The sequence below is a fragment of the Equus quagga genome, chromosome 17 (genome assembly GCF_021613505.1).
Source record: "Equus quagga isolate Etosha38 chromosome 17, UCLA_HA_Equagga_1.0, whole genome shotgun sequence".
NCBI classification, from domain to species: domain Eukaryota; kingdom Metazoa; phylum Chordata; class Mammalia; order Perissodactyla; family Equidae; genus Equus; species Equus quagga.
The window spans coordinates 58,919,439-58,931,967 of record NC_060283.1 but is presented as its reverse complement, the minus strand read 5'-3'; the positions used below and the strand labels follow the sequence as shown (position 1 = coordinate 58,931,967).

General features: G+C 38.7%; 1 protein-coding gene across 30 annotated transcripts in view; it reads left to right on the top strand.

Moving 5' to 3' along the window:
* Positions 1–12,529, top strand: part of MAP2 (microtubule associated protein 2) — a 300,372-nt gene that overhangs the window by 65,361 nt on the left and 222,482 nt on the right. For all 30 annotated transcript variants that reach the window (XM_046643368.1, XM_046643363.1, XM_046643350.1 and 27 more), the window contains one exon: positions 11,223–11,272. The gene's annotated coding sequence lies outside the window, so the exon portion shown is untranslated. The remainder of the gene's footprint in view (positions 1–11,222; positions 11,273–12,529) is intronic.

Below are 12,529 nucleotides of genomic sequence, written 5' to 3'. Positions count from 1 at the left end.
GAGTCCATTGTCTGAGCTGGTCTCCTTCCCATTCCATCGCTGCCTCTCAAAATCCTTCACCTCCCTCAAGCCCAACTCAAATGCCCCTCCTCTGTGGAGCCTTATCTATGTAACAGAAGAATTCTCCTTCTTTGTTTTCCCTGGCTCTTTGCTGGCATTTCTTTGTATCATGGCCTTTTGTCTTTGGCTTTTTATAACCGCCCCTATCCCACTAGATTCTAAGTAAGCTCTTTGATGGCAAAGACCTTCTGATCTCTGAAATACTAAACAATTCTGTATATATATTAATAAAAACTTGCGCTGTATTTTAAAAATAGAATCATAAACAAATAAAAAGCTCTTAAATTTATTTTAAAAAGTAGAATTGATTTTTAATGTGTCTTGCAACTGCAATATTTGCTACATTTGTCTCTGTAAAGTGAGACTCCAGCAGTAACTTAGCCGTTACTCAAGCAGGAACAGTTTCTGGAAATTGAGACCCAAATATGTAACTTTAACAAGGTTGAAGCCCGAAGCGTGAAAGGTGGCTTTTCAATTGACAATTGGCTTTGATAATCTAATAGCTAAAATATGTGTGCTATTTTTAATTTTTATTCCTCATGGGCTGTAAACAGGCATACTTGTTAATATAGGGTTTGACATTTGATCTGACCATCACAATAAGATTTGTAATATGAAGGCGTGAGATCATTTCTCGCTGGCAACAGAGAAAAAAAAAGCTTTAGCAAATTAACTCTCAAAATTATTTTCTGACATTTCCCCTACGTTGGGGTGGAGAAGGACACTCAGAGGATGGAGAAATGGTGCTTTTAATATCAGCATTTTAAAGTTAAGCTGCCTGGGAGCAGCTGCTGAATCTGATTGAAAAGAATATCATTTGAGTTACGCTTAGGGCATTGTTTATCAAAATTCTACACAAAAGTCTTGACCTGTGTGTTTGAAATGGCAGATGTTCACAGTGAGGATTGAGCCTTAGGGCAACATAAATCTTCACTATTCTATGCCTGTTTGCTCAATAACTGGGTTGTGCGAGAAAAAAAAAAGGTCTAGAGAATTATTTACAAAGCAGCTGCTCTTGGCACTGAATGGAAGTGCTCCCCTTAAAGCTAAGAAAAGCCAACTAACAAAAACCCCAGGAGACGGTGAGTCTGCCAGGTCAAAAATGAACACCATTTCTCCCCGGGAACTTTGTTTCTGTTAAATATTTTCTATGCAAGTCAGGTGGGGCAAGGATGGGATTTTTTTTCTCATTTCTGCTAAAAGGAGAATTTTCAGCTCTTCCTTTCGATTTGACAAAGTGTCAGGAAAAGTACAACACTAAGTACCTTCATTCGTTTAACGAACGTCTATTGATGTTCTTCCATGTGCTGGACACCTTGCTCAGCCTATGGGTTCAGATACAAGGTTGGCGTAGCTAAAAGAGCATTCGTATTATAGATAAAGTTTGTATTTGACTTGTGCTGTGTTGAAAAGAAAATAAACTAGGGGTTTTTGGAGATGGGGCTGGCTTGGGGGGACAGTGCTGGGGGTAGGGTGGAATGTCTCCCCAGTCACATTATGGAACACAGCAAGCAGCCAAGGGTCGTGTTCAGAAAGCCAGACTTCTGAAAAACTCCATGAGTATTTTGCTTTTACTATGAAAGTATATATTTGAAAGTACATGTAGAAAAGATAAAATCCAATCCATGTTATATCAGGATACTGATTAGTCCGCTGAAGAGCTGCTAGCAGGAAGTGGCTGTGCTCAGATGGTAACGTGAGGCTTCACGCTGCTTCCAGCAAGTGTGCAGCTCTGTGTTGCCTCTCCCGGCGCCAGGCGGCCAGGGCACCGCCTTTTCTTAGATGATGACTGGGAACCAGCATGGCTGCCGTGGACGGATGTGCAGGGTGCCCACCGCTTGTTCTTTGTCTTTCATCCCCTCGTGTTCACATGCGCTATTTTGGCCACCTCTTGCACACACAATAGCACACTCACACATGCACATGTACATGCACACACAGTCACTCACACACAGTCACTCAGTGTGTTGAACCACTGTCCTTGCCACTCTCCTAGTATTTTCCCTCTTATTTTAGGAAAATATTTTTCTTCCTCTCCTTTTCTTTCTCTCTCCTTTACTTTTTTTTTTTCTTCTAATTCTCTGCTTTCTCTTTTCTTTAAATTTGTGGATCAAAAATGAAGTAAAACAGGGGCTGGCCCCGTGGCCGAGTGGTTAAGTTCGCGCGCTCCGCTGCAGGCGGCCCAGTGTTTTGTTGGTTCGAATCCTGGGCGCGGACATGGCGCTGCTCATCAAACCACGCTGGGACGGCGTCCCACATGCCACAACTAGAAGGACCCACAACGAAGAATATACAACTATGTACCAGGGGGCTTTGGGGAGAAAAAGGAAAAAATAAAATCTGTAAAAAAAAAAAAAAATGAAGTAAAACAAAAAACTGTGCTTAATAGAGAATGTCCCAGACTTTCTCAGTTTATGGCATTCTGAGTATCTTGGTAATTTTTTTCATGGCACTCCTAGGCCGAAAGAAGTACCTCACAGTTCCATTTAATTAGTACAGTAAGAATTTATGTCTTAACAACTTAGTGGCCTTTTGAAGAAATAATACACATAAATTGAAAGAAAAAATCATTTTGATTTATACTTAGCAACTCATAATTACTTTAATGGAATGTGTGTGCCTGTTGGATACTGCCTAGCTCTCCAACCTGGAAGTCAGATTGCACATTGTCATCCTCATTTCCTATTCCACATTGGTTTTCATGCACTATTTGCTTTTATATCACAAACACCATTAAAAACCCGACTTTGTAAACTATGGCATCATTGAAAGGAATGTAGCATAATCTAATATTGAGACTGTGAACTTCTTCAGGCTAGTAGTTTGTGTGGTGCCTGGTGGTTGTTGCTGTGTGTTTTCATATATTGAAAATATTTTACCATTCTCTGAATTTACTGTCATGTCTTGGGGTACCATGACACAGAGTTTGGGAACTATTGGCTTTATAGCAGAAGAATAATATTTGTATCAGAGTCAAATAAAGTCAGGTAGGCATACCAAAGCCATTAATCTTAAAAGTCCCTCTAAATGCCTCCAAGTCGTTTTTTTTTAATCTCCACAGGTTTATCTACCTGTCATTTCATTCTTGTATGATAAAGGTCACTTTTCTTAAGCACCTGCCCTTAAGAATAAAAATGAAGAATTTCATTTCCAATCGTATTTTTTTTGTTTACTAGTATTTCCTTTATATTGTTTTTTCAATAAAAATTGTATATATTTAAGGTATACATATACATAGTGAAATGATTACTACAGTTAAGCTAATTAGCACATCTCACTGGAATATATGAATATTATTTTAGACTATTCTTTTCACTAAATAATTACTATTTTAGGTTAATTTAGCTTTTGGATTTAACCTAGGAATCTAATAATGAACCTTTTTTTAAAAAATTAATTAATTTTAATTGCAGTAACATTGGATTATAACATTATATAGCTTTTGAATGTACATAATATATTCCAAATTCTGCATAGATTACATCATGTTCACCACTGAAAAACTAATTATAGTCCATCTCTTCACATGTGAGCCTAATCACCCCTTTTGTCCTCCCCCCCTTCCCCTATGGTAACCACCAATCTGTCTCCGTTGCTATGTGTTTGTTTGTCGATGTTTTTATCTTCTACTTATGAGTGAGATCATACAGTATTTGATGTTCTCCCTCTGGCTTATTTCACTCAGCATAATACCCTCAAGGTCCATCCATGTTGTCACAAATGGCCGGATATCATCATTTCTTATGGCTGAGTAGTATTCCATTGTGTATAAATACCACATCTTCTTTATTCATTCGTCCCTTGATGGGGACCTAGGTTGCTTCCAAATCTTGGCTATTGTGTATAATGCTGCAGTGAACAAAGGGGTGCAGGTATCTCTATGCCTTTGCATTTTCAATTTGAGTTCTTTGGATAAATACCCAGCAGTGGGATAGCTGGATCATACAGTCGATCTATTCTTAATTTTCTGAGGATACTCCATACTGCTTTCCATAGTGGCTGCACCAGTTTGCACTTCCACCAGCAGTGTACAAGGTTTCTCACCTCTCCACATTCTCTCCAACATTTGTTGTTTCCTGTCTTGTTAATTATAGGCATTCTGACTGGAGTGAGGTGATACCTCATTGTAGTTTTGATTTACATTTCCCTGATAGCTAATGATGTTGAGCATCTTTTCATATGCCTGTTGGCCATCCATATATCTTCTTTGGAGAAATCTCTGTTCAGATCTTTTGCCCATTGTTTACTTGAGTTGTTGGTTTTTTTGTGGTTGAGCTGTATGAGTTCTTTGTATATTTTGGATATTAACCCCTTATCTGATACATGGTTTGCAAATATCTTCTCCTAATTGTTAGGTTGTCTGTGCATTGTGTTGATGGTTTCCTTTGCTGTGCAGAAGCTTTTTACTTTGATGTAGTCCCATTTCTTCATTTTTTCTTTTGTTTCCATTGTCCGGTCAGACATGGTAGTTGAAAATATGCTGCTCAGACCAATGTCAAAGAGCGTACTGCCTATGTTTTCTTCTATAAGTTTCATGGTTTCAGGTCTTACATCCAAGCCTTTAATCCATTTTGAGTTGATTTTTGTGCATGGTGTAAGATAATGGTCTACTTTCATTCCTTTGTTTGTGGTTGTCCAGTTTTCCCAACACCATTTATTGAAGAGACTCTCCTTTCTCCATCGTATGCTCTTGGCTCCCTTGTCAAATATTAGCTGTCCATAAATGTGTGGGTTTATTTCCAGGCTCTCGATTCTGTTCCATTGATCTGTGTGTCTCTTTTTGTGCCAGTACCATGCTGTTTTGGTTACTATGGCTTTTTAGTATATTTTGAAATCAGGGAGTGTGATATCTCCAGCTTTGTTCTTTTTTCTCGGGAATCCTTTGGCTATTTGGGGTCTTTTGTTGTTCCATATTAATTTTAAGATCTTTGTTCTATTTCTGTGAAAAATGTTGTTGGAACTTTGATAGGGATTGCATTGAATCTGTAGATTGCTTTAGAAAGTATGGACATTTTAACTCTGTTAATTCTTCCAATCCAAGAGCACAGAATATCTTTCCATTTCTTTGTGTCTTCTTCGATTTCTTTCAGCAATGTTTTATAGTTTTCGGTGTACAGATCTTTCACCTCTTTGGTTAAGTTTATTCCTAGGTATTTTATTCTTTGTGTTGCAGTTGTAAATGGGATTGTATTCTTAATTTCTCTTTCTGCTACTTTGTTGTTAGTGTATAGAAACACAACCGATTTTTGTACATTGATTTTGTATCCTGTGACTTGACTGTATTCTTTTATTGTTTCTAAAAGTTTTTTAGTGGATCTTTTAGGGTTTTCTAGATATAAAATAATGTCGTCTGCAAAGAGTGGTAGTTTCACTTCTTCTTTTCCAATGTGGATCCCTTTTATTTCTTTTTCTTGCCTGATTGCTCTGGCTAGGACTTCCAATACTATGTTAAATAAGAGTGATGGCAGTGGGCATCCTTGTCTGGTTCCTGTTCTTAGAGGGATAGCTTTCAGTTTTTCTCCATTGAGAATATTTGCTGTGGGTTTGTCATATATGGCCTTTATTATGTTGAGGTATTTTCCTTTTATACCATTTTATTTAGAGTTTTTATCATAAATCGATGTTGTATCTTGTCAAATACTTTCTCTGCATCTATTGAGATGATCATGTGATTTTTATTCTTCATTTTGTTAATGTGGTGTATCACGTTGATAGATTTGCAAATGTTGAACCAACCCTGCATCCCTGGAATGAACCCACTTCATCATGATGTATGATCTTTTTAATGTATTGTATTCGATTTGCTAGTATTTTGTTGAGGATGTTTGCGTCGATGTTCATCAGTGATATTGGCCTGTAATTTTCTTTTTTTGTGTTGTCCTTGTTTGGTTCCAGTATCAGGATAATGTTTGCTTTGTAGAATGAGTTAGGAAGGCTCCCCTCCTCTTCAGTTTTTTGGAAGAGTTTGAGAAGGATAGGTATTAAGTCCTCTTTGAATGTTTGGTAGAATTCATCAGGGAAGCCATCTGGTCCTGGACTTTTATTTTTTGGGAGGTTTTTGATTGCTGTTTCGATCTCCTTACTGGTGATCGGTCTATTCAAATTTTCTACATTTTCTTGGTCCAGTTTTGGAAGGTTGTATGTTTCTAAGAATTTATCCATTTCTTCTAGATTATTCAATTTGTTGGTGTATAGCTTTTCATAGTATTCTCTTATTATCTTTTGTATTTCTGAGGTGTCCATTGTAATTTCTCCTCTTTCATTTCTGATTTTATTTATTTGAGCCTTCTCTCTTTTTTCTTGGTGAGTCTAGCTAAGGGTTTGTCGTTTTGTTTATCTTTTCAAAGAACCATCTCTTGGTTTCATTAATTTTTTCTATTGTTTTTTTAGTCTCTATTTCATTTATTTCTGCTCTGATTTTTATTATTTCCTTTCTTCGGCTGATTTTGGGCTTTGTTTGTTGTTCTTTTCCAGTACCTTTAGATGTACTTTTAGATTGTGTATTTGGGATTTTTCTTCTTTGTTGAGGTAGGCCTGAATTGCTATAAACTTCCCCCTTAGAACTGCTTCTGCTGTATCCCACAGATTTTGGCATGTTGTATTCTCATTTTCATTTGTCTCCAGGAATTTTTTGATTTCTCCTTTGATTTCTTCATTGACCCAATCATTGTTCAGTAGCATTTTGTTTAATCTCCACATTTTTATGGCTTTTCTGGTTTTCTTCCTGTAGTTGATTTCTAGTTTCATACCTTTGTGGTCAGAAAAGATGCATCATATTATTTCGATCTTCTTAAATTTATTGAGACTTGTTTTGTGGCCTAATATGTGATCAATCCTGGAGAATGTTCCATGTGCATTTCAAAAGAATGTGTATTCTGTGGTTTTTGGATGGAATGTTCTGTATATATCTACTAAGTCCATCTGGCCTAATGTGTCCCTTAAGGCCAATGTTTCCTTATTGATCTTCTCTTTGGATGATCTATCCATTGGTGTAAATGGAGTGTTAAAGTCTCTTACTATTATTGTGTTACTGTCTGTTTCTCCTTTTATGTCTGTTAATAATTGCTTTATACATTTAGTTGCTCCTATGTTGGGTGCATAGATATTTACAAATGTTACATTTTCTTGTTGGATTGTTCCCTTTATCATTATGTAGTGCCTGTCTTTGTCTCTTGTTACAGTTTTTGTTTTAAAGTCTATTTTGTCTGATATAAATATTGCTACCTCTGCTTTCTTTTCTTTGCCATTTGCATGGAATATCTTTTTCCATCCTTTCACTTTCAGTTTGTGAGTGTCTTTAGGTCTGAAGTGTGTCTCTTGTGTGCAGCATATACATGGGTCTTGTTTTTTTATCCAATTAGCCACCCTATGGCATTTGAGTGGAGCATTTGGTCCATTGACATTTAAAGTAGCTATTGATAAGTAGGTATTTATTGCCATTTTGTTACTTTTTTTTTCTGGGTGTTTTAGTAGTTCTTCTCTGTTCTTGTCTTTTTCTCTTGCTCTGTTCCCTTGTGGTTTGATGGCTATCTTTAGTAATACGTTTGATTTCTTTTGTCTTACTTTTTTGCTTGCTTATTATATGTTTCTGATTTGTGATTACCATGAGGATCCTATTTAATATTCTATGTATATAGCAGTCTATATCAAGTTGATAGACTCTTTAGCTTGACCTCTTTCTAAAAGCTCTACTTTTTCACTCCTCTCCTTCCACATTTTATGTTTTTCAAATCATATACAGTCTCTTGTTTAGTGTGCATCCATCCATTACCCTCTTGTTGAAATAGGTGATTTTAGTACATTTGTCTTTTAACCTTCATATTATCTTCACAGGTAATGTGCTAGCTTTACTATATTTTTACCTTTATAAGTGATTTTATTGCCTGTTGTTTTTTATTGTTTTGTTTTTTTGATAATAATTTTTTTTTATCTCTATTTGTGGTCATTGCTTTCCCACTTAAATAAGTCCCTGCAGCATTTCTTGTAGAACTGGTTTCTTGGTGATAAACTCCTTTAATTTTTGCTTGGCTGGGAAGCTCTTTCTCTCTCCTTCCAATCTGAATGACAGCCTTGATGGATAGAGTATTCTTGGCTGTAGGCTTTTTCCTTTTAGCACTTTAAATATGTTGTGCCATTTTCTTCTCGCCTGTAGGGTCTTGGCTGAGAAGTCCACTGATAGCCTGATGGGCTTCCCTTTATATGTCACTTGGGGCCTTTCTCTTGCTGCTTTTAGGGTTCTCTCTTTGTCTTTAATTTTGGACATTTTAATTATAATATGTCTTGGTATGGGCCTCCTTGGGCTTATCTTGTTTGGAGCTCTCTGTGCTTTCTGAACTTGGATGTCTGTTTCCTTCTTCAGATTAGGAAAATTTTCATCTATTATTTCTTCAAATAAATTTTCTGCCCCTTTGTCTCTCTCTTCTCCTTCTGGGACACCTATAATCCAAATGTTAGTACACTTGATATTGTCCCAGAGTTCCCTTAGACTGTTCTCATTCTAATTCTTTTTTCTTTATTCTGTTCTGCATGGGTGATTTCCTCTGGTCTTTCACCTAGCTTGCTGATCTGTTCTTGTGCATCCTCTACTCTGCTATTGAGTCCCTCTAGTGAATTTCTCACTTCCAGTATTGTATTCTTCATTTCTGATTTTTTTTAAATATCTTCCATTTCTTTGCTGATGAACTGTGTTTGTGCAGTCTTCTCCCAATATCTGTGAGCATCCTCGTGATATTTTGTTTGAACTCTTTGTTGAGTAGGTCGCTTGTTTCTATTTCATTTAGTCCTTTCTCTGGGGTTTTGTCCTGTTCCCTTGTTTGGCAAGTATTCCTTTGTCTCCTCATTGTGCCTCTTTCTCTGTGCTTATTTCTATGTATTAGGTGAGTCGGCTGTGTCTCCTGATCTTGGAGAAGTGGCCTCATGTATGAGATGCCTTATGAGGCCCAGCAGTGTGCTTCCCTCTCGTCACCAGTCCAGAAAATTCAGGAGTGACCCCTTTGTGGGCTACTTCTGTCCTTCTGCTGTGTCAGTGTTGCTCCCACTGCAGGTACCCAGGGAGTCTAGTCTTTCCTTCCCTGGCCAGCTGTTTGTAAATCCGGTTTGGGGAGCCTCAGCACCATTGGCTACAAAGTCTATCAGCACACTCCTATTGCAGTTTTCCTCTTAATTGGATAGATACCCAGTGTAGCTGGTTGCTAGGCTCAGAGCCTTATAGTTGCTATAGGCCTCAGGCCTACAAGGCTGTTGTCAGTTCTCTTAGGAGTGCAGCTGAGTGGGTCTGGCCCTAGGTATGGGAGCACCCAATTGTTTGAGGCTTTGGAAGGTGGGGCTGATCCTTTTTATGGCTATTTGTGAAGCACAGGTCTTCTGCCGCTGATAAGCCTCACCTCCCCACAGGACCACACACACGGTCAACACAGTCCTGGTCTGTGCACACTTCCCAACCCCCTGGAGCATACCCTGATGCCCCACTGCAGAGGCCCCCACCTCTCCACCAGTGCCCCCCACAGTTCACTTGGTCCTCACACAGACCCTGCCCCACAGAGGCAGACACCCTTGCCTCCCTGTAGAGGATCAAGGCACCCAGTCAATGCAGGCCCACAAGTAGCCTAGGGGCTTGCTGTTAGGTGGGGCCAGTCCCTAGGGCAGGTTGCCTGCCCTGGCTGAACTGGATCAAATCTGTGCTCTAGTGGGCGTGGCAGACCCCTGGGCTAACAGGCCAAGGGATGAACCTCAATGGCACCCACTGGGGTCTGTGTCAGCATGCCTGGACCAGCTCAGAACAATGGCCCCCACCAATGTCTCAGTCTCCAGAGAGGTCCCTCCTCTCACCAAGATGCCCCCAGAGCCCACCAGGTGAGTCTCGTTTCACCAGAGGACTGTCAGCCCCTTCTCTGGTGATTTTAGGTTGCTGCAATGAGTGAGTTTGTGCGTGGGTCCTTTAAGACCTGGGTCTTTTCGGCTTTCGGCCCATAGCTTTTCTGGGCGTGTCCCCGCTGCAGTTAATAGCCAGCAAAGCCAGACAGTTAAGACTCCCATCTCAGTTGGGCTGAGCCTGAAGGATGCTTATAGCAGTATCATCCCCACTCCGGACCTCACTCCTCCAGGGAGGGCTGTGGACCTTAGGGTGGCTCCCGCCTGGCCATCTGAGAAGCTCCGCTGCTCCCAAAGGTGGCTTTTTACCTCTCCAGCAGGAATTTCTGCCTCTTTCGCTTCAGTCAGGACTGTCCCTTGTTGTGGGGGTTCTTTTTTCCAGTTTTCAGTTTTCTCTCCAGGGTAATTTTTCCAAAAATAGTTGTAACCTGGTTGTGTTGGTGGGAGGAGATGAGTTCAGGGTCTGCCTACGCCGCCATCTTGACGAGATGCTCCCTAATGAACCGTTTCTAACAATATCACGTGGAACAAATTCTAACTCCTAACCGGTTAACTAACAAACACACTTCTAGAACCTAACTTGTTTTTAATCGGAGAGGTAGCCACAGCTGCTCCTCTCAGCAAGTTCCTCACGTTATTTTAACGTGATCATCTTTACTGACTCCAGAGGACAGGCTGCCTTTTGGCACAGCAGTTTGGGGCCTGCTTTTGTCCTTGGTGTCCTTCTTTGTTACTTCCATTTGACATTGTGCTTCTCAGCGTCATTTAGCCATAAACCTCAGCCATAAGAAAGTGATGGAAGGTTGATAGGTCGCCATTGGAATTGCCTGGTTTGACTTTTGTTGCCTTTGAACGGATTGTCGATTCTGAGCTAAAAATCTACAGACTCTCTGTGGATATTAAATCCGATTAAGGATCCAAATGCATCACTTTTATTATTTTTAATTAAACATCTTTCAAGAGAAGTGGTAGTATATTGAATACAGAATTTGTTAAATTTTTTGGTTGATGTTACAGAATATAAGAATTGTTCTTTGAATAAGCTGCTGAAAATAAAAGTAGGATCTAATTTGGGCATCTAATACATGTTTTTAAATGAGATCTAGAAAATAATTTTAAGTTTAAAGTTTTATAACTATATAACCCTCCTTGTAAATGGATATGTTGTCATCCGGTAAATTTTATGGTGCAAGGAACCAAGCAACTTAACGCCATCTTCCTCCTTAGCAAAATAAAAGACTGATTCATTCAATTGATTTAATTTACAAGATGTTTTTCTGTTTATCTTTCAGATTTTATTGATCTGATCCAAGGTCTCTTGTGACTGCTGGCTGGAATCAAGGTTGGTGGTGTGTTTATATTGATTATAAATAAACTGTGGAATGAAATAGAGGCATCTGGGGCCGTGGACGGCTGGGTCTGAGCACCTCCTGCAGAGTGTGGGAGGCAGCTGAAACTTAGTGAGAATGGATATTCAGGCTTGGGGCGCTTACAGACACGTTTTGCTGAGCATGTTTGTTTTTGTAGTCAGTATAGTTTCTTTATTGAGTGTTTCATTTATTTTACCTGTCTTACTAGCTGAATTTTGATTAAATAAAAAGAGCCAATTCTAATTCATTTATTTAATAAACACGTATCAAACGAATGACTTCTTCGTAAGGCTGGCTAACATTTTAAAGAACAGTCACCTGCTGAATTTGCAGGAATACACTTTTGAAGTCCACAGTCTGGTAGCTATGCTTCCGAAGGATGGTAGAGTTGAAAGATTGTTTATCAATTGCAAATTTCAATTAATTAGCAGAGTTTTAAGATGTCACTCCTTTTGTTCTGTTTTCTCCTTAACTGGTTTTATGGGAGATTCAAAACCAGCTTAACTGAGTTTAGATAATAACAGAGCCTAAGAGAGCACTTATGTAAATAGACTGGGAATTTCATTTGTCCCTTCTATTTTCTTCTCTAGAACATGTATTCAGATTTTAAAACAAAATAAAAAACTAAACCCTGAATGAAATGAGGGCTTTTGTTGATCATGGAAGAGCAAACTGCCAGGTGTTGCTGAACTTTTTGTATAGGCTTTTCATTAATAATTAACATAAAGAAAACAATGGCTTTTCATTTACACTTACATCAATCAGGCATTTAGCCTTAAAGTCCATATTTACCCATCAAATTGCAGTGCCTAACACATAGCAGGCACTCAGTAAATATATACCTTTTCTGGCCTCAGTTCTGACCTCGTTCTTCCACCCCCTATGCAACACACACACACACACACTCACTCACTCACAACTAGTTGTAGTTCTCTTTTTCATGTACAAACTGTGCTTTCTTATCCTTGAAATCTGCATAGATTGTAGCAAACAGAATATGTTGGAATCATGCCTACTCTAATTAGCAACTTAAGGAAAAAAAGTAAAATGTCTACACAAAAGATAGTTAAAAGTCTCCACTTGTAAACTGTATTATTTTATTATGTGTTTATATAGTTTGGAGTTGAATTTATTGATGACACTTAACCTGGCTTCTTTTTATATTCACTCCTCAGTATATTCTATGCAAACTTGCACACATTTAAACATGGAATTTCTTGTAAGACTTT